Source organism: Channa argus, chromosome 13, assembly GCF_033026475.1.
Source record: "Channa argus isolate prfri chromosome 13, Channa argus male v1.0, whole genome shotgun sequence".
NCBI classification, from domain to species: Eukaryota; Metazoa; Chordata; class Actinopteri; order Anabantiformes; family Channidae; genus Channa; species Channa argus.
Genome location: NC_090209.1, coordinates 9899062 through 9921987, shown reverse-complemented (window position 1 = coordinate 9921987; position 22926 = coordinate 9899062). Strand labels below are relative to the sequence as shown.

At 38.4% G+C, this 22926-nt stretch overlaps 1 protein-coding gene across 1 annotated transcript in view; it reads left to right on the top strand.

The window, feature by feature from the left end:
- Positions 1-332: 332 nt before the first annotated feature.
- LOC137139003 (prickle-like protein 2) overlaps positions 333-22926 on the top strand; it is a 33003-nt gene continuing 10409 nt past the window's right edge. The window contains exon 1 of the mRNA XM_067525623.1: positions 333-844. The gene's annotated coding sequence lies outside the window, so the exon portion shown is untranslated. The remainder of the gene's footprint in view (positions 845-22926) is intronic.

Genomic DNA, 22926 nt, shown 5'->3' with positions numbered 1-22926 from the left:
TTATTTTACACAAATCCTGCAGCAATTTTTTTTAGGTATTGCCTGGTTTTTTTTTTCCCCACCCAGAGCAAAGTATGTCAAGTCCTCCCAGACTATTCTCCATTTCATTTTCACCTCCTCAAAACAAGAGTGCATAAATACTCCTGTTATTCTAATCAGAGACTGTGTGCTGCTTACGATTGGCTGATATCTGATGACTCATTTCAACAGGCTGGTGTGGGGCTGGCAAGAAGAGGGTGGATGGATGAGTGGGTGGGTGGTGGTGAAAATGAGGAGCAGGCAGTGAGAGTAAAGCTTTCTCCCACTGCATGTGCACACTTGTGTGCGTTGTTTTTGGAGTGTGTCGTTCCTTACACACAAACTCACAACATATATACTTGAAAAGGGATTCAAGTTAATCTATATACACTTTCTCATTGTTTCTGGTTCCATTTTCCCAGCCACAACTGCCTGTAGCCAGTCTTAAGGAGCAGCAGAAATCCTGGACGAGAGAGAGCTAGAGAGAGATGGAAAGAGAGAGAGAGAGAGAGAGAGAGAGAGAAAGGGTGGGGGAAGAGAGTGAGAGCCTTGTGTTAATCACTGAGTCTGCAGCCCCCCAACCTACCCTCTTGCTGTTACAGTACGTCTGAAAGCCAGAGAGGGTGAAGCAGCGGAGGCACAGTTGCTGTTTGTCTCTGAGGCTCAAAGGGAAGAAGAAAGCGCTGTGAGCTGTGCAATGCAGACCAGAGCCAGTCAATCCTATGGTATGCGTCCAGTGTGAGTGATTCAGTCCAGTCCCTGCGCACCTCTGCCGCTGTCTGAGCATCCTCGCACACCGGGACTCTGACACCAGCCACACAAACAGGTGAGTTGCAACAACCTCATGATGATATACTCTTAATAGTGCAGTACCAGTTCGACTTGACAGGTCAGTATGATTATTATAATTGTTACTGACAAGCATGTATTTTAGTGTTGTGAATAAAAACAATCTTATGTTTACAACATATACGTATTGATTTAGAAAATGCCAACATGGATAGCTGAAGTGTGATGAAGTTTTTCATAAGAAATGAGATGTACCCATCACAACCGAAGCTGCGTGTGGATGTGACAGGCGGGGGTGTTATTTATTACATGTATGTTGTTATCTGTGTTAGTTTGTGTGTAGCCTTCTTTGGCTCATGACTGACAAGTGAAAAAGACCAGTGAGACTTGGGGAAATAGTCGCCTCTGATAGGAGAAAATTTGTCTGATTTTTATCCCTGTTTCCCCCATGTGTAGATCCATGTGTCCCTGAAAGAGAGTGGGTGGAGTGTGAACTGTTTCATTTCTGCAACTGTTATCTCAGTCTTGTTTAGAAATAGAAAAAAAAAACAAAGACGCCTGTGACATCTCAGATGCTGCGCTTTAGTCTGACAATAGATTTTAATAGACCACAGATTGTGCACATATTTTGGCTCCTAGTGTGTATGGACACAGCAGTTTATCGACAACTGCAGGTGTTTACATTTCAGATTTCTGCTGTTTTTCTTTAGCTTAGTGTGAGCCTTTTGTCTCAACTGCGCAAGAGAACTACTGCATCCATCCCTAATTGTTGTAGCATTGAATTGGATGCAATCTGTTCGACATGTTTCTGACAATATTCTCAGTTTAAAGTATAATCCAAGGTTTTCTGCATATTACTGTGATTTGCAAAATAGAGCTGACGTCAAATCATAGATCATCGACTCAACAAGATGATGTATGGCTATTTTATCTGTGATATTATACACAAGTGTGGTAATTTGGATGAAAAGTTTTCATTTATTATTGATATGTTTACATTTTTTCATATCTAGTAGTCGTGTCTGAGCTCAGATTTTCTCATTTATTCTGTTATGAAGTTCTCATCTATCATCTAAACGAAACATCAGCATCTTCTCCTCCATGTCAGTATGTAGCACTTGTCGCTCGTACTGTTGCATTCTGTTGCATCCTGGGATGTAATTTATGTGTAATGGCAGTTGCTGAGTGTTTATCATAGGGAATCAGCAGATCAGTCTAGAATTATGTCCTCCAGTGCACAACTTGTTGAATCAGCCTTAGTTGTTTTCAAGTTTGCCCGTGAAGTAAGTCTTAATCTGCTAAGAGTAACTTGAAGCCTGATTTGTTTACAGACAAATAGGAGCTTTTGAATAGGAATATGTGCCTGAATGAGATTTCAAGGAGAGACACTGTCAGAGTGTAGATGGTTAAAACCCATGAGCCATGACCGGGATCAGGGCTGCCAGTGAGAGTGAAAAATCCCCCCAGTGTTTCTATCTTACTGTGGACGCTACTGTTGTTTGGGTCCGACTGTCAACCTGTCACTGACTGTGATGGTGAGGAATCGGCCCCAGCTCACCACTGACCCTGCCACATTCCTTTATCACTGATTCCTCAATATATATTTCCCCTCATTCATCCATCTCGTCATGTTTCTCCCACTGGCTTTCAAATGTTTGTCTCTTCACGTTGCCTCACACTGCACCTCCCTCCACCCCCTCCGATCTGGTCGCCACAGAAACGGCTGATTCAGGGAGGGTGGGCGGGTGTCTTAGAGCTCTTGCTGCTCTGCCCCATGCGGTGCTTTCACAGTACATTTCTGCTTCTGTGCTGCTTTTATGGCCCTGATATGCTGACAGTTCAGGTGGCTCAGTCAGATGTTATACAATCATATCGACTACACAAAGGCTGTTTGTTCATTTCCCTCAAAGGGCATGTTTGATATTTAGAGGTGCATTGTCATTCATGTTCAGTTTTTCTTCGAACAATGGAATGATCACAGGGAGTCTCTTCATTGCCCGCTGAGAAATAACTAGTGCTGGGGGATTTTGTTATTTATTTGTCTTTAAAGATTCACCTTGCTGAATTTGTGAAGACTCTATTTGTGATTTTGATGTAAATGCCTCTCTTGGGTGGTCCTCTGATTAAGTTTAGAGTTGTTCCTGAGAGATTGCAGGCCTATTTTTTCCTAAACATAAGTAACACCTAGGTCATAGTCACACTGTGTGTGTTTAGCAACTACACTGAGGCGATTAATAATGTAATATATCATAACCGAGTCATTTAATAATAGATATGCTATGACCTTTCTCGTACATAAGGTCGATGAAGCATAGTAAGAGTGACGGAATACACCACTGATGCTTACAGATTTAAGTGAAAACAAAATTTTTTTCACAAATCACCCCCTTTTTGGGAATGTATTACAATAGCCCTCCTATTCAATAACATAACGAGCCCTAGATAAAAGATTTGCTTTTACAATCACAGATACAGTTATCAGAGGTGGCTTTTTGTTTTTGTGCTGTGGTTTTATCCATTTTGTTGCAGTTTTAGGATAGCTCTGGTTGCCATGGGGACACTTGTACAGTAGATTAAAACATTGCCTTTTCTGAAGGCTCCTGAACAGGAAATGAAACCTGTATTGCACCACAGTCTGGTCCAAACAGGACCCCTTGAGCTTGTCCTGCTGTGCCTGATTAAATTAAAATGGGAATTTGTATTCACCAAAGCGTTATTGTGGATGACCAGTACTGTACAAACATATCATTGATGACAGACTCAGGCTTTTCAACTCTGTCTTTCGATACTATCTTTTATGAATTATCTGTAGAAAAAGTTACATTTAGTTAATGCTGGGTGTCATTCCTGTTTAGACAAGATTAATCTTGTTTTAACAGGAATGATGCCCAGTTTAGAGGGACTCAAACTCAAAACACCACCAACATCTTATTAATAAACGGTCTCAGATTGTGTGTTTTCTTTCTAGTTTTTCATCATGAAAAGGTATACTTACATGCTGCAGAGGTTTTTCCACCCTGCAGTGTTCAGTCACTACAGTCAGTGGTGACGCAGCCTCACGCAAGTCTCACACAGCACACTGCAGACTCGTCATGAAACACAGCCAGGACAAAGAGCACACACTGTCATCTAGTAGAAATACACAACATGGATGATAAGACAGAAGCAGTTTTTCCACAATACATCAAAAGACGGTGCATTGGGAGAATTGGAAATACAGTATGAAGCCATGTGCTTCTACTTGCTTTCCCAGGCACCTCTGTGGTACTAAACGCCTCAGGTGAAACATTGGTGTCAGTGAATACATATTCATTTCTAATTACTCTTTCATGTGAACATGTGAGGAGTTTACAGATGCTTCTGTACCGGCCATAACATCAGTTGCTGTGATGAAATGTGTGTTACTAACTTTGGGGGTCCAACGAAGCCATTACTAAACCTTAAAGGTAAGTTTACAAAAGTGTTATTAAAATGCTCGGACTTATGTTTTTACATATGAATTTGTTTATTGGTGGATATTTTGAAGAAAAACAGACTAAAAGAAATGCATTAATGAAGGCTGCAGCTAAAGTAGTGATTGCAGTTAAGATACTTTATTGGAATTTGAATAAAATAAACTCTGAGAAGAGATTTTAACTTGCAGTACCCATAGCCATACCCCCCCCCCCCCCCCCCCCCCCAACTCATGTTTCATTCACAGATCCATAGAATAACAGCACTGGGTACATTACAGTACAGTTACAGTACAGTACAACAATTACTTAGAAATCACTTTTCATTAAATATTCCTAAATATATTTAGCCAACAGTAACTTTAGTTTACTTATAGTGGTAATATAAAATGTTAAAATGCTGATGAAATCTTTTCAAAAAAGATCATTGAGGGCTGTTTGGGTACTCTACACTAAAAGAAGATAAAAATGGAGATTTTAAAACGTCTTTTCAAAGGGATTACAAATCCTATAAACTTAATCTACACAAGTAGAACCAGTAAGTCAAAACCAAACAAAATAAAACTCTACATAAGATAGATTTTGAGCAGCAACAATTTTATATAAAACTGATTTATAATGTAAATGAAGAGGCACAGTTCTGGATAATAAAAGTAAAACACTTAAAAACTGTGTACTTGGGACTTCAGTGTATCCCAAGTAAATCCCTAACAAGCCACAGGGCCAATTGTGGCTTGTACTACTGCTTAGGCAAAAATCTGTTTGAGTCTAGTCATATTTTTGTTATTGTCAAAAAACAAAAATTAGAAAAAAGTTAAAAACTATCTATGAATTGATTGAGTCACTGTGCAAGTATTAAGATAGTTCTTGGCTTTGGTGAGTAAACTTAAAAAATAAAGAAGAAACAATAATTTATTATTTATGTTACTCTTACTCTGCTCAGTAGCCAAAAAGATACATTTTTCAAAAAATGATCTCTTTCTTTTAACTGAACTATATGAGTGAAGGATTTGGTAATGATAACGTAGTGGACTGTCTTTAAAATGTTGCCACAAGGAAATAATGCATAATGCATCTTTGCAAGTGAGGAGAGGCCAGTACGTTTGTTACCCAAACACACACAAAAAAAATACCTAGCTTAAAATATACTTTGAGGACACAGAGAATCATGCTTAAAATACAGTAATCTAGGTGCAGATAGCCTGACTGATTTCCATGTGGAGTGAAAGGTGAATTTTTAGCCTCCAACTGGTCATTATCACAATCAAACTGGTCTTGAAGTAGATCCTGGATGAATCTAGGCGGCTGCCTGCTGTCTGCTGACTAATGGTTCCCGAAGCACCATATTAAAACCCCCGTAATTGGCTAGAATAAGCCAATGATTGACTTTCTCATTAAAGCTCATTGTCCTGTGACTTTATCATACAAACGTCTGTAATTGTTTCCAAAGCTTTTCTGTGATCATGTCTGACATTATACAAGACTTATCAGCACCAACCTCTTCACTCACTTTGCTTGTTTAAAGATTCCTCAGCACTTGGTGTCAGGGTGTTTCTGCACTAACCTCGATGTTCTGGCCAAAAATCCCCATCTGGACCCACTCTTGCTGCCATCTGCTCCTCTGGTCTCTTATTGGCCAGTCCCTTTGACAGTTGTGAGACTTCTAGTTCAAAATGGCCCCAACCCACTTTTGTTGGAAGAAGTAAAGAAAGGAAGTGAACAGGAGGAGGAGCAGACACACGCAGAGAGATTTAAAAGCTAAAGGTTTAAAACTAGATTCACCACAGTGCATCTTTTCAGCGCCATTGCACTGTGCGTCTCAGCAGTTTCCACGCAATATCTGTGTCTCATAGAAAGTGCTGATTGGCTTACAATTGGGATCACTAAGAGAACAATATGCAGCTTATGCTTAGTCAGACAAAGACTGTTTCCCTTAAATTAAAAATCATATCCAGAGAGGAGTCTAGAGGAAGAAAGAAATGGGGACAAATGAGAGCTGCAGTCAGAGTGCAGGTGTGTGGATTATTGCCAGGGGAGAGTGACAGCATGATGTAAATGCCACTGCTGGTGTTGGTGTTGACTGTGGTGCTAGTTTGGCCTCGGTGATGGATCCAAGAAAAGGTAACTCTAGGGGAATCATATGTGGTGCTGCTGTGCCCTGGGGTTTAGTACTCATTCAGTCCTCATACTAATGGCATCATTACTGAGTGTCTGAAATGGCATTTTTCACTCTCATCCATGTGTGTACAAGACGGCTTACACATGCAAAAAAATACCCAAAGAAGAAAATAACCATTCGAATTAAGACAATGCATGAAATTGATGCATGCAGCTCCATATCATTCAAGAAGTCATACTACTACTTTACTTTAGTAGTAATTAGTAAACAATGAAACTTTGCTCATTTAAGCTGTGCTGAAACATGCTCCTCTTTCTGTTTGTCTGATGCCAATTTACATTGTGACATGCATCACTAAATATTAATATTAAATATTACATTGTACAAGTATTATGACTTAAATTCAGGTCAACCTTGAAAAAGGACGTGAAGCACATTGTAAAATTTATGATCAAACCAAATTCTATTTTTAAACAGCAGTTTTTAAATATTACACTTTAATGCAAATGCTTTACTTTCAGCCCTTCCCTGTTAAGCATAAGCATTACATAAACTTATAATGCTTAGGCAAAGTCCTTGTATACACACTTTGTAATATTATAATGTATAAAAGAGTGATACTTTTATTGATAGTGCTAAAAAAGAGCTCTTGCAGTAAACTGTTGCATATTTAATATACCTAGACTCAATGTAGCACCTTTTAACACAAATGAAGACATTTAGAAAATCTAAAATGCATGAGATGCACTTCATGCTCCAAGCTCTTTTGGACAGGTTCTTCAAAATGCTCCAAAAGGTATTTTTTACCAATTTTAGAAATCAAAGACCATCTCAGAAAAACTAAAAGACACGCATGCTTAAATAAGAAGATGGAAAGAAACCCCTATCACCCGAATGTTCTGCTTTTCTTTTCCCCCTTCTTCTTATATTTTCAGTAGCTCTCCACTTTGAAATTAGAAGTCAATACTGAAAGCCATAAAGACACAAACAGCATAAATATAAATCCATATATCTATAAAGAAATAAAGATTTATGATTTCAATGTACGCAATGTTGCTTTGACTTGCAATATAATATACTGTTAACCGTATACGTGTTCAAAATTCCATCTGTCCATCAGTTTTCATTTATCCCTTCCAATTATTCATGATTTTATCTGCACCCCTTCTTATTTTGTTTATATAGTAGTATGAAGTATTTTTATGTTTATTTGAATGGATATTCCATCTTGGCAAATACAATAGATCATTGGGATGATACAGTAAATGATCTACATTTGAAGAGTGAATGTCTATTAAATAAATTGTTTTGCTATACTTTCCAGTTTCAAATACAATATTCAATAGTGATGTTATTGCTATTATAAAATAATGGTTTTATCACTGCTCACCATGTCTTCAAACTGAATGCAGAGTCAACATGGCATCTACATGCAGCAATACTTTGAGATAAATGCTAACATGTTAATGATGTCATTGATTAAGCTGATTTGATTTCAGATTTTCCAACAAGACAATTTATGTAATGTAAGTGTAAAAGCACCCGTACACCCTAGAGATAATGTAGGAAAAGTTAACAATGCACATGTGATAAATTCAATTTACCATCCACATGTGGCTGAAATAGAATTACTTTACAAACCATAATCTTTGGTTTCCTCTCATGAGCTCTGCGTCATTCGAAAGGCTCTGACAAGATAAGAATACATTACAGGCGACGCTTTTAACTGTTACACTGCGACACATTTAAATACTCGAATAACCAACAGATCCTCTTGATTGCTGCATCACCTGTGCATCCCATCAGCTCTCTTTTTAAGCATAATAGGATCTCTGCTTTGTCTCAGCCCATTGTGTACCAACAGAATTCTCACTGCAGGGCCCAGCTGTTCCCCCAGGGCTCCCCAGAAGCCAAGAGTATAGAGAGGTGCTCCCAGCCTACACGTTTCCTTCCTGCCTCTGCTTCTGACTTTCTTTTCTCTTCATACACACAGGCATTCTTTCTCTTTTTTTATGTAATGTATTTCTTCTGGTTGTTTTCTGTAGAGGACATGGTCGAGGACAGAAATTCAGGCACTTACAGGAGATATCCAGTAAAGAAAAGTAAATCAGATTTAGATGTTAAAGGTTAAGTAGAGCCCAAAAATATAAATATTTATGTTCTGAAATCACCGGATAAGAATTCTTCAAGATCCCACTGAGAGTAGCGAATGAGAAAATATACTCTCTTGAGTCTGAGCGAGGGCGGAGCTTAGCCAAGTGTCCGTGTCTGCAGCAGAGAGGGAGCAGACAGCTCAGGTAAAATCAAAGTTGCTCCTTAAATCGACCGGACAACATCACTGCTTGTTTGGGTACCAGCATAAAATTAACCATTTTGATCATAAACATGCAGAAAAGCGATCATTTCAGCTGTGGCTGCAGTTAACCATCCACCGTCATGTTTTCACCACAGCAAGCATGTTGGTTAATATAATACGTCAACTAACAGTAAAATTATGCTTACACATTTAAATGGATAATACAATCGCATTTCACTCAATTATATCAGAGGGCATTTTACTGTAAATTAGAGTATTTTACTGTGGGGACATTTTAATGATACTGCATACTTGTCATGGTGAATTGCTACTTTTACCTAAATAAAGATTTGAGTACTTCCTTCTCTGCTGGAAATGTCTAAGTTTGATTTAAAGTGGCAGCCATTGTGTGAAAGCTTGGTGTGTGTGTGTGTGTGTTTGTGTGTGTGTGTGTGTGTGTGTGTGTCCTGCCCTGCTGTGTGGTCACCTGTAGCACAACAAATCATGCCCCCTTCATTTTGGTCTTGATTTGTATTTGTTTACCTTCACTGCTCCCCGCTGGCTCCCTAAATGTTTCACTGAGTATTTCTGATTGTGTTGTTCACGTCAATGGTGCGTTCTGATGCCTGCCCTCTCATCTGGCAGGAGAGTTTGCAATAGTCGGGGGATTTGAGATGTATTTTAGTCGCAAACTCCTTTGGAGGACCATCAGGGGAGATCCAGTACCGCAGAGGTAATTGAATTTTCGGCTTCAGCTAATGATTTTTTCAACTGTGGGATGCCATCCCACCACCACCCCCCAACACCACCACCCTCTCCTGGGCTTGCAGTGTCATGCACGGCCTTAGCAGGGCATTGCTCAGATGAGCACTAACTCATACAGTAATAGCTTGGGAAAAGCGAAGTACCACCTACTCCTTTTACAGGCATGATTTAATAGCACTTGTTAATCCAACACCATAATCAGAGCTTTCCATTTTGTGTGTAATCTTATAGGCTTCATTGAACCGATGTTATATTAGATTCATTGCTGTTGGACAAGAACTTTGTTGTTAAAAACTAATTAGAGCTTAATAAATCTCAAAAGGCTCAGGATGTACTATATTATACCGTCACATACAGTATGAGTTTGTTATTTGTCTTGTTAAGGTTATTGTGGCTTTAACTATTGAGATAATGTGTTTAACTGCTTACTAATCAACTCATGGCTTCAGCACTGCTCATCTGTCAAGAAACTGTTGAGCCTGAAATTGAAAGTTCTCTAATGGTCTTTGATCATAGGACTAACTTGTATATTTAGGCTTGAAATTAATACTGTTAAACCCCTAAAACATACTGCTGTGTCAAGGATAAGAACAGCCAAAAAACATGAAGGACAACATGAATATTTAATATTAAAAACATTTCGACCTGTTGATCATTTTTCAGATAGCTGAAAAACATCCCATTATTCCACTGACAGAAAGTTACCCCCATTTATCCACATGGAGGACAAAAGAAATTCACCCATTCAATTTATCTGGAAAAATGGCACCAAGGACAAATAGCTGTTGATTACATATTATAAATACGCTAATAAGGGCCATCTTAAGAATTCCCTATTCCCTACAGTATTCAAAAAGTTTGATACCGGTTTTTACATTTGGCATTAAAGAACAATTATTTGACATGTTTTTCTAATACCTTCTAAACTTTTGTTGATTTTGTTTTTGACATTATCTTTTGTTTAACTGTACGACTTGAAGATGCTCTTTAATTTAAATCTTTGCGATGTCTACACTGATTGGCCTCCATTTCACTCAGGAACAGACCTCCTCCCCTTGGACCTGATGGCTTTTCCCCTCTATTGTTATCCATTTATCCTTTTTACATTGCTCCTCAGAATCTCCATTTTGCTTTTTGTGTTTTCTTTAGCAAATCTCATTCAGTTATCTGCCCTCTATTAAGCTACTTAATATATTTATTTCTCGTTCCAGCTCAGATGCAGCTTTTATCGCAAAATGAGTGGGCATCATAATTGTTCCTCTTATCCCACCCCACTGCTCACGTGCACACACGTGCACACACAAATCCTCCCTTGTACGATGCTGTAACTGATTTAGGTGAACCATCTTATTATTGCCCTTCAGCTGCACAGACTCAATGCTAATGGCCACCAGGTTTTTCTCATTAGTTAATTATGTTTTGTGATCGTGTCTATACTTAGCTGTTATTTGAATGTCTTTTAGGCTAATGGTAACTGATCACATCTACATAGACCAGAACTGGCCTTTTTGCAATTGTTGCTTTGTCATGACTTTCCTTTATGAATGAATGCATTTTACAGACAAGATGGTGTTTGTCTTGGTGAACTCCAGTGAACTTTTTTGCAGTATCCCACTGCAGTCTGTTTGGGTCAGAGTGCAGTTAAAAAAAGAGTCTATCAGATAATGGTGCCACCCACTGGTCTATATGTAATCATACTCTTAGCGGTAACTGCCTAATATAATTTTCTTCATAGCCTGTAATTTTGGTTTTCCAGGGTGTAAGAGGTTCACAGAAGTTGAGTGGGGACACCTGCAGTAGTTTCAGACCATTACAGGCATATACAGATTTATTCTTTTCAGAATCTTTGTCTGGTTTTGACTTAATCTATTGAGATCTCATTGACTTGTCCCATTTCATTGTCTGCTTCTTTTGTACTCTCATAGTCAATTTATATTTCTTTGTTCATTTTGGAACAACTATGGCATGAGTCATTACATGTCCATTGTTGATTACGTTGCTGCACAAAAGCACTGGTTTTTAAAAAAGGCTACAACAATGACAGAGGCTGTCAAATGAATCATGTCTTTGGTGGCGACTCTCTCCACACTTTTTTTGCCTGGTACCCAACTCTACATAGTTAGATTTGGATGACCTGTTTGGACTACCTTTCTTTTAACCTAAGGCTTCGGTGACAGCCTGATGTTGTTGTTGTTGTTGTTGTTGTTGTTGTTGATGTTGATGATGATGAATTTTCACCACGTTTCTGTTGATTAATACCATTAATATGTTCTCAGGCACTTTTTTTGTTCACAGCTAAATTATGTATGTACTTGTGATGCTGAAAAAAATCAAGTAAGTTCAATCCAAACCTTTTGGACTAATCTGCTGTTTCTAAGAAAAGTGAATACTTTCGAAAAGACTTCCTCCGTTCTCCAGTGTACCACTACCATTTGTTCGTGCTACCTGACAAATGACCCAGACCATTGTAAAGAACTACAGCATTTACAGCTCCTCTGTAAATGCTTTGGTTGTCCACCAATCTCGCAGTGGTGTGTTCAATCCCCGGCTCCTCCAGTCACACGGCGAGGTGTCCTTGAGCAAGACACTGAACCGCAACTTAGTCGCTCCTGGTGAGCTTTAGCCAGCTGCATAGCAGCTCCCCCGTTGGTGTATGAGTGTGCGCGTTTGTAATTGCGAGTGCGAATGCGTGAATAAGAAGTAGTGTAAAGTGCTTTGAATGCTAATAGGTAGAAAAGCGCTATATAAGTGCAGACCAAGTGCCGACCATATGGCAACATCCACACATTTGTCAGTTCTTCTGTCTTGGTTAAAAGAAAAAAAAATGTGGCTAGTTTGCTGCCAATAAAAGAGAGATTATGGAAATATATTTATAATCTTATTGGTGGAGAAAGTGCTGAGATGTGAAATTTGCACAGTGCCATCACGGTGAAGCCAAGTTGTTATCAGTCATAGATGTCATAAAAGAAAAGGGCTTTCTTTACTTAAATAAATAATTTATTCTTTAATTAATCACAGTAGGAGTGAGTGAATGCTGGTATTTCATGTCTGTGCCATTGTTAGTGATGGATGTACCCTAGCAGTAGGTTGCATAGTAGAAATGATGCAATTTAATATACAAAGAAGTAACATAATGTAATTACTTTTTAAAATGTAACAGAATAATTTTTAAGTAAATTATTCTCAATTAGGGCTGTCAATCATCACATGAATTACATACATTATTCTCAATTAAATGGATTCTTACATTTGTGCCATAAAAGTATTAAAAAAAATTCAGTTCAGCTGAATTTTCACTGATGAGTAAATCAATAGACAATTTCTATAAATGTTTTTTCATTGTCCATATACAATAATGGCCATAACAATACAAATAGGACCCAACATGCTGAGGAAATGAATTTAAAAAATGCTTTAAGTAAAGGAATTCATCAGATCTGGGTGCCATGATCAGGAGACTGTAATGTATGTTTACAGTCATTTACATCTTTTACAAAAAAATAAAACAAAAGATTTGTCATGTTTTCTGCATGCATTTCACTGTGAGGTTTTTATGTCTATTTATCTGGACAATCAAGTTGTGATATTTTCATACTAGTAGTGGATGGAAACAGGTAATTCTGATCAAATTTGCATAAAACATTTTGAGACTTTGTTTAATGGTGTCCTCATAGAAACCCCACGTTACTTTATTTACAGTAAGTGGGAGAATTTAATTAGACACCTAGTTTTTGAGCCATTGCGTAACTCTAACATTACATAATAACCCATATACTGTAGCAGGACTCCTCAGCACAGGTCAAACTGTGAAAATAACAGTGCTTTGATTCAACAATAAGATACAGCAGCGACTTCTCACATTGCTTAAACACTGGAACCTGGCAAAGCAATGGCGCAATCCAGCAAAACAACGGGCAATTTAGAGGGTTTAAGCCCTTTTTCTCTCACAGTATTAAGAAGGCTTCAGGATTCGCCAGATCTCTGCAGCTACTCTGAGGCTTTTAGTGCTTTTACTGCTGAAGTGTTCGCATGAAAATGGCTCAGCTTTATGTGTTCAACTTGTTTCTGCCATGATGTTTCATGTGAAGATAGTGGGAGGACGTGTAAAAATGCATAGCAACAGAGTCTTTTCTTCCTTATTGCTCTCTTTCTCACACACACACACGTTTGCGCGCAAGCGCAGACAAATAAATCCATGGCTGCACAGATATAGCCCACATGTACCCCCACTACCCAACACAAAGCCTGGTGGAATAATTATGGCCCCGTATTAAAGCTAACACCCTTAGGCAAAAGATGTAAATGGCATCACACAACAGGAATTGGTCTCAGTTTGTGAATCACCAGCAGAAGCAGACCAGGGAGAACATGCACAGTTGCCCGCCCAGCTGCACTCCTCACACAGGTCACAGTCTCTGTCTGGAAAACTGGTTGTGTGTGTGTGTGTGTTGCCATTTTGGACAGAGCCATTCTCCTACAGCAGTCCATTGCCCCTCAGTGTTTCCTGTCATTACACCTGATCACACCTGTCTGTCAAATCATTTGGTAAAATTACCACATAGATACGGTTTCTTATGAACATAAGCAGTATCCATTTCCCTCACTGAGCTGCAGGATTGCGCCTGTGCAGCAGCGTAGAGTACAATTGGCCTGTTGAAACCCTGCAATTCTATTTCAGGCCATCCCACACACAGTGGGAGAGGAGCAGAAATGTGTCACCCTTTAATTACAGCTTTTCAGGTCCTTGTGAAATTTTGTGCATCTGTAGGTAAGAGAGCCCTACTTTGGATTTCAGGAACACACCTCCAGCAATTAGCACATCAGGGACATGAACAGTGGTGTGTGTGTGTGTGTGTGTGTGTGTGTGCTTTAATTCATTTACTTTAAGCATTTTTGCTTATTGTCTATACTTTCAGGATCCACAGCTTCGGCACATGAAAATTATATCTTCCGAAAACCGAGCTAGTAATGCTGACTGCCAGTTTCAGAGTGTGCTATGTTCCCAATCATATCAGTAGTATTGTCACCGACTCTAAGCTTCTCTGTTTGCTCTGCCTTCTGAACCACAGAGCTTTATTCCTATAGGGTCACCCCCCTTTCAATTAATTTCTTGTTAGTCTTGATCCAAATAAGCTGGGGTAAGAATTTAATCCTCATAAATGGATTATGAGCTGATTGGTGCTACAAGAGAGCTGTTTGTTTTTTAAATGAATGGTTACATAATTTTAGATTTGATTGTATTGACAGCTAATCAGATCTGATCTGTTAATGAGCCGTTGTCGTAACAATCTGAATCTGAGAGAAAAATGATTGCAGCCTTCTGACAACAGACTCCATTTAACGATGTATTGGTTGTTTTTATGATAGCGTTCTTGATAATGATTTTCCACACAGACCTCAGAGAGCCATTGAACGCACACACATACACACCTCCCCTTATGTACGCATTAAGATTAGGAAACAAGATGGAAGTCTGAAGGACACTGAATTTGCTTGAAAGATTGCATTGTACATTTAGACAGTTTCTTCTCAGTCAGAACTAATCTGACAAAGAAATCTGTAGTCATACATTCCATCTTATATCCTCCTCAAATATACAGAAAAAACACACATACACACGCACAAACTACTTTGTCATCTCCTCCATCTGTATTCCTACATTTAGATAAATACATATTTCCTTTTGAGCCTCTTGTTCTGTTGCCATGCTGTTCTAAGTTTTTCTGTTTGATTGTTGTGAGTGTAGGGCACAGGTTACTGTATTTACTCAACTAACCTGACTCCATGGCGACCGGTTCCTGTGCTGTTATCCTGTAGGGAAGGTTACTGTGCTCTGGCACATTTGTCACCCACTGCGTGAAATAATTCCCTAGGATGGGAGGAGTGGGTGTGTCGGCAGTCTGTTGTGTATGCATGTCTTTAGCCATTTTATTATTAATAAGCAATAACTGTGACTTCGGCAGGGGAGGGGGAAAGAGGTCACGGGAAAAGAGGTTGACATTTGGGGCTGTTGTAAGTCCAGTAGGGAGGCTCAGACACCAGCGTTAGTAGAGCAGTAGGTTACTGTTTCAGTCCTGCCCTGTGGTTTGTTGTGTCACTCTGCATCAGTGAGAATCTGTGCATTTAAATGTTTGTGAATGTATGTCACACATTCAAAAATCATCCGCTTTTTTCTTACCTCAGGGTTTGTCACTTTACCTTTCTGTACATTCAGCCCAGAATGTCACTCCATGCTGTACCTGTGCTGAGCTATTTGAAAGCAATTTTCTTCAGGAAACTGGCTGAAGTGAAGAGGATGATGGCAGATTTCATCCAGCTGTTGTTCCGTAAAATTGATTATATCAGTTGGTTATGTAAGTATGGAATGAGATGAGCCAACAAATTAGTTTTGTTGTGTAGCCCGGGGAACTGAGGATGAAGGATCCCAAGTTTTAATAAACAGATATCAAAGCATATCTATTTAATCTACCTTTTTGGTATTTTTTTTTTTTGGTTTTAAGCAAGAACAATCTGATTAAAAAATGTCATTCAAACTACTCTTATATTCAAAACACTTCCAGGGTTTTCCAGATGTTAAAGGCACTTTTGCAGATGATTGTTATTAAGTATTTTCAAAGAATATTTAGGACAATATTTGTGGCATGGTCTTTGAATGTTTTACTCCATGTACAGTCTGTTGAATTTGCAGAGAGAAGCATCTCTTAACAAAAAGATAATTTTCATCTAGTCATGTACATACACATTTGCATAGTAACTGAAAAAACACTGCCAAATGCAAGCTGCTGATTCTGTTTTGGTTTTGTCTCAGTTTGATTTATTACTTGGTATCTCCAGATAATTATGTTGCCTTAGCAGTATCTGTAAAATGAATGAGGCCTGGCTGTCAACAAGTTACAGTACATGGGACTATTCATTACAAGACATCAACATCATCCAAAAATTTTTTATGTTTCCACTGAGCTCTATTGAAGCTGGTTCATGACAAAAATGTGCATTTTAATGTTTCTGTGATTAATATTCACTTTATGTACTGTTGCATCGTGTATTCGTTTGCCACAGTTCTTCCAGTGACGTATTGCTAAAGTGTTTGATGTTTTACAGAAGAGGCCTGGTTGCACACTGAACCACCACCACTTCTTCAACATTAGGAGCATATGTTCTGAAAATGTAGGCTATATTGAGAAACAAATCTTCAAACCTCCCACTGCACTCTAATATTTAATCGGATGTACCATGCCTTTGAGAACGTGTGATGCAGCTGAAAGTGGTAAAGTGCTGCCATTACCAATAGAGAGGAGAGAAGGATGTGACTGTGTTGCATCTGGTTTTAGTGGATTCAGTTGTTTCATGCAAAGAGTAAATGGTAAACAGCATTCCTAAATCCTGTTGTGTCAGCCACATTACTGCAGCAGAGTCCACAACAGGGAAAGAATGAATAATAATTCCATACAGTGGTTGTTTACAGTGAAATAATTGCCTAGATTAGCTGGCAACCAAGATCATGTAGAGACAATTAAAATGATTCTTCTTGTTCAGGTTTTGTGTTAGGATTGAATGCATTCAGTGTCAGACTCCTCAGCAGAGTTTGAGATGAAACACATTAATGTTTATTATCTAATTTAATGATTATGTTCAAAGGACTAGTTGATCTTGTTGATTAAAAAACCCAAGTACAGCACAATATAACTTTGTCTGCTGTGTTTTTGTTTTGTTTCAAAGAAGGCATTTAAGAATGTAGAGGGGATTTATTAACCAAGGTAAATTGTGATTGCTTTTGGCATAAAGAGATTAAAAGTTGGCTTTGGAGACCAAATAGTTGATTTTGATTGGTATTACTCTCACTGTAAAGAGTTAATAGAGCCTTAGTCAGGCTCTGTGCTTCAGCTAAGCACCTCCTCTCATGTCAGCTTTTACATAAATAAGAGCTTTTTCTCTCCATCACTGCCTCTCCTTCTCTTTCTCTCATGCACACCCACACAGAGCCTGTCAGAGGCACATGAGGATGGGAGGAGGAAGGAGGGAGGTGGGTGAAGCATGACACGTAAAAAAGAAAAAGTGTTGCTCTTAACACTGCATCTACAGCCCTCTATTGTCTCCTTCTGTTTTGAGATACTGTATGTATTCAAGAGGATTTTCCCTGACTGAAATCTGAGCTATTGTGGCTTTGTATGCAGAGGCTTCTCTCTTTGTTCTCAAATTTACCCAATTTGTTATGAAGATCTTTTCTCCTCTGGCTCAGAGTTGTTGATTAATCTCAGTTAATTTATGTGTAAATTAGGACGGTGATAATTGGTTCTAACTGAAAGAGATGCAAAGTATGAATTCAGATTCAGTGATGATTTATGGCCTGTAAAGCATGGATTGCCTTTGTATATCACCTATTGTAAGCCCTTGCCATGGCATGCAAGGAAAAAACACTGAGAGAAATATTGATGCTTCTAAATAATAATTCTGGGCAGAAGAAAAACATCGTAGATCTCTTTCTACTTGTTCTTTATTGTTAAATCAATAAAAAAATTCTACATTTTTTTCAGACACTAGTAAATGGGTGTTCAAGACTTTGCACACCAATCGGTTGCCACGGCAACTTGCAGAGTTTTTCCAACTGACCTACAGTTGGCTGACTGCTGCTTCAACGAGGTACCGTTTGGATGAGTTGTCTTCTCCTCCATATTCTAGTCAGCGTGTGTGAACGAAACAGTCATCTACACAGTCGCATTATTACATTTCCAGTGAACAAAACAAAATCTTTGTTCTCAAACTAAAGCCACCAATTAAATGTGCATATTTGAGACTTGTCAGATTCACAGAAAACAGCAGGCTGCTTCCATAGAAAGGGTGAAAAACTTTAAATTCAGTGCGTAAGTATTCAACCCCACTGGGAAGAGTTCATGTGTTATTGTTTCATTGGGTTAGAACTGATATCACTTATACTGGGCACTGATGAACAGACAAAAACTCAAAGAGAAAACAGATCAGTCACCTAAATAAAAATGTAAATGTTCTCAAATCATTAACAGGGTTTTATTTTTTTAGATAGATTTGCATAAAAAAGCTAATAATCGTCCTCATCATCATCATCATCATCATTATTCATGTATGCGTTTCTTTTTGAATGTCATATAAACCTTTACAGAAAATGTGCACACAAGTTAGATATTAGTTCTATAGCAAATGTGGGTAAAATTAAATACAACATAAACTGTACAACAGCATAATTATATGTAGATTCGTTGTACAATGGTTTTCTAACTAGCAAAAGAAGCATGATTTCTTTCTATAGAAAATTTCACATATTCATATTCAGTCCTGAAAAAAGTAATTACACTATTGTGAAACATACTTATTACTGTTCAATATGTATTAAAAATATCCTGTAGACAAATGATAGATCAGCATGGACATGTAGGCAGACCATATTCAATATTGTACTGTAATAATTCTTATGCAATTATTCATGAATACTGCAATAAAAACCCACTTAAAGTCATAAAGTATCAGGAAGATTTGACACACTGTGGTCCCTCTTTCCTCCTGAGACAAATGTCAAATATCTTAACTTTAGCTGATCAGTGTCACATGACCAGGGAAGTGCCTCTGATATCACTGATGTTAATTACGATATGATCATGGAGGAAAGTCCAGGCAGCTTGTTGTTGTTGCAGTTTTCTAATCCAGTCACTCCTCTAGGTGACTTCACTGATTGGTTTATTCTATATTGATTAGTCAGTTTCTCAGTCCTCAGTGGCACATGAATGCCTGTGTGTGGAGTAGACCATTACACACTGTTAATTACACAACTCTGATCTTTTCACAGCTGCATGCAAAAACACCAAACATATCACTAAACAATATAGTATATACATTTAGAGAGCTTTTTTAAGAATATTTTAAAATGATTTAATGAATTTTATTCAAGTAGTATCTCCCCTCCTTCCATTTCTTTTCTCTATTAGTAAAGTTATTTTAATAGCACAAGCAAAGACGAAACAAATTCCCCAAAAATACAAATGCGGGAACAGTACAATATTTCTTTACTCCCCAAATATATCACCACTTCTTTCTGAATCATGAATTACCCAAGAGTATGCCCCCTCCAGGAAACAGAAGTTCTCAACTCGTCTCTCCTCTCCCCTTGTGTTGCTGGGGAAGAACAGAGGAGTGTGTTATGACTAACCAGTCGGCCTGGCGAGTGTGTATTACGTCAAAGTCGCACAGTCATCAGCAGCCTTCTGTACCAGCTGAATGTGCATTCACAGTCAAAAGTTAGGGTGTAAAAATGACACGTCACTCTGAAACAGTTTGACGCTAAAGCTGAGTCTTTGTTAAACAATGCACAGTAGAGACTTACAGTACATCTTAATACTTAGGGTGTGAGGGGACCATTAATCGAAGCAGTGCTGCACACAGTGATGCTACCATTCCCTTGATCCAACTGTGTATGTGCAAAATGAATTTCACAAGGTTCACAGTGATTTTACTAATGCTTAGCCTGGGAAAAAGAGGGTGAGCCTGGTTAGTTGTAGTTTCTTCTCAGATTAAAGAATATTCGTGAAAAAGGGCAAAAGAAGGTTGTAGACTCCTGTAGGTCTTGATAGATCTTTTTTCACAGACATTTTAACTTGTCATAGCAAGTAATATGCAGGTGTAAAACTGATCATGCCTCAATTTCCTTTATGGGCCCCAGAAAGCCATGTCACAGCATCAGCATTGACTTCCATAGCCCAGCCATTGTTCATGTTACTTGTTAAACATGTGGTTTTCAACTTATTAAATGTCAAAATGTCTTCGGTGGATGGAAAGGATCTCTCTGACATTATGGGAAATACTGGCTTTCTTACCTGGAGTTAGAGGATGAGATCATCTCTGTGTGGGGGTGGCTGTGGCTCAGGAAGTTGAAAAGGTTGTTCACTAATGGCAGGCTTGGCTATTCACTCCCCATCTCCTCTGGTCAGTGTGTTTAAAATGGTGAGGGGGGTTCTAACTTGTGAATCACTTTAGATTAACTCATCAGACAAATGACTAAAACTGCAAAAAGATTGAAAATGGTCAGAAGCAGCTCTGGGAAATTTTACTCAAGCATAGTATGAATGCTGGAGGCAGAGAAAACAACTCCATGTACTGTACAATAAAGTGTTCATCCAACATCTTTACAAGACTGGAAAGCAATACTAGACAATAGAAGATAATGATAAGCTAGGCTCTCTTTTGACTAGTACAATCATGTTTTTAACAAACTCTTAAAGATACAGTTTGCATATTTTTAAACAATATTTTCTTTGTTAGAAAATACTTTGTATGTTGTCCTTGATTAGTAACTTTTAAAGCATTCTCATTTATTGTAATTTCATATCAATGACTTACTGAAGTACTGGGGAGAGCATTACAGAATACACAGTAGCAGAGTGTAGTAGAGCAGATTGATTTACATTGCATATTGCAGCTTTAGGCTGAAGTGACTCTATTAATTCAATGGGTAACTCCCCAAGCTGTGCTGTAACACAGTGTTACTGAAAAAGCAACGGAAACAGTGATAACATATTATCAATGTTGGGCATAGGTGTCTGCTGAGATATTAAAACCCTCTCTCTTTGAAATGACATTCATATATGGTTTTAGTACTCTTTTTCCTAATTATGTTGTGGTGGTGACTCTGTCTGGATTATGTTTAGAAGCTAAGGGGATGTTTTGGTGTTTGTTTGTTTCTTTGAATGAATGAAGCACTGCTGCAGTGTTGGCAGAAGGTGGTTGGGGTGGATGGCAGGCAAACAAAGAGCATGTGTGTCACACCAGAGACCAGAGTTCACATCCACAGTCGTGTGTGTGTGTGTGTGTGTGTGTGTGTGTGTGTGTGTGTGTGTGTGTGTGTGTGTGTGTGTGTGAATAGGCTCAGGCAAAGAGCACTATACTATGCTGTAAGATCGGATCCACATATTTGCCACTTGCCAAAGTGTTCTCAATGCATTAATAGAAAATGTAATCCTGTTGCAGTTACATAACAAACATGTTTGTTTTTATTAATTGATTTATTTATAAAATAATTTCTAGATGACAGCTTTTGCTAAAAACATTACAAACAGGGCTTAATGTAGACCTAGTTTTCTATTCAACTGAATACCAGCAACAACAACTAAAATGTAGAAGGAATCTGCAGCACATCACAGCAGTGTGATCTGTGTGATGTGCACACTGGTGATGCACAGAGACACGATTGCTTAGCGTAGAAAAATTCACTGAGCTAGAGTGTCACTGACTATGAATCATTGAAAACCAATAAATATTGATAACAAACATTCTTGTAAATACACTTACTAATTTTCTCTTGCTTGTGTGACTATTTTCGGGCCAGGCACCATAATTTTATAGAGTGCCTGGCAAAGAAGTAGTAAGACACATAAGCCTGTCTAAACCAAAAGGTAATAAATGATGTAATATAATTGGTTAGATTTATATTGAAGTTGCTGATAGGTGCATTTTGTTGTAGTGCCACTGTACAGAGCCAACTACCACTGGGAAGAAAGCAAATTAGTGACTGTCCTTTTAACTGAGCAAAACAAAAAAGCGTGAGCAAAAAATTATTGCCATTATTAGTCGTCTCATGTAATTCCAAAAACAGAGCAAATATGCACATTTTCCCAATCACTGGAATATTGAAATTTAAATTTAAAACCAAAAACAATGTAGTTAAAGAAATGGCAGTTGGTTGGTTGCCAGAACGTACTTCAAATAGTTTGTTACTTCACAGATCTGCTGTCACATTGCAGTCAAAGGTTCCATTTGAACTGCAGGTTTTTCAGCAGGCCTATACTCTAACTGAGCCTCCATACTCTAATGAAGAGCAGCCTCAGGCCAGGCTAGAGGCTCAAGGTTACATACCTGCAAACTCTCCTCACAAAGAAATCAGCAGCACCCATCTTAGAGAGATAAACAGTACTCAGCTCTTCTTGGATGGAGGCTGACTCACTGGCTCAGTCTGTGGAAATGTCTGCTGTTCCTTGGCCACAGCTTAATCACTATTTTTCTGTGATTTGTAATCTGCAGGAAATGGTGTGATTGTCTGAAACTGCCAGAAAAGACCTGTCTTATATTATAGGCGAAATCACTGCAAATCAGGAATGTCATGGCCTGTGCACACTTTCTCGCTGGCCATTGTGTGTTGTTTTTGTCAGCTCTGGCCTTGATACACATCCTACAGACACTGACACTGACATTTCATGGCTTGTCTGAGTTTTCTGCGCTGATGTGTTCATGTTGGTCTGATTATTGTCTGTGATTGATTTACAACAACCTCTGCGAGCTATGGATTTTGCAGTTTTTATATTAGGATGCAAATTTTTTTAGGAACCGCAATTGTTTCGTTCTTCTTTACCCTAATTGACTCTAATATTGCTCCAATCATTATCAGCTTTCCAAACTACAAGCCATGGCATGTAAACAGAACTCATTCTTGCTCTTGTTGCCGGCTCACTAAATAGTTGCCTGGAAAA